This window comes from Brassica oleracea, chromosome C9 (assembly GCF_000695525.1).
Source record: "Brassica oleracea var. oleracea cultivar TO1000 chromosome C9, BOL, whole genome shotgun sequence".
Lineage (NCBI taxonomy): Eukaryota > Viridiplantae > Streptophyta > Magnoliopsida > Brassicales > Brassicaceae > Brassica > Brassica oleracea.
Genome location: NC_027756.1, coordinates 33,006,174 through 33,006,495, shown reverse-complemented (window position 1 = coordinate 33,006,495; position 322 = coordinate 33,006,174).

Genomic DNA, 322 nt, shown 5'->3' with positions numbered 1-322 from the left:
AGAAGTTCATCCTGGTCCTCACAGATTACTTCACCAAATGGGTTGAAACCGAAGCCTACGCCAGCATCACCGACAAGGAGGTGCAAAACTTCGCCTGGAAGAACATAATCTGCCGACATGGGCTCCCATACGAGATCATTACAGACAACGGTTCACAATTCATCTTGCATCATTTCAAGGGATTCTGCGACAGATGGTGAATTCGACTCAACATGTTGACCCCGAGAAGCCCGCAAAGTAACGGCCAAGCCGAGTCGACGAACAAGACCATCATCGACGGTCTGAAGAAACGACTCGACTTAAAGAAAGGTTGCTGGGCAGA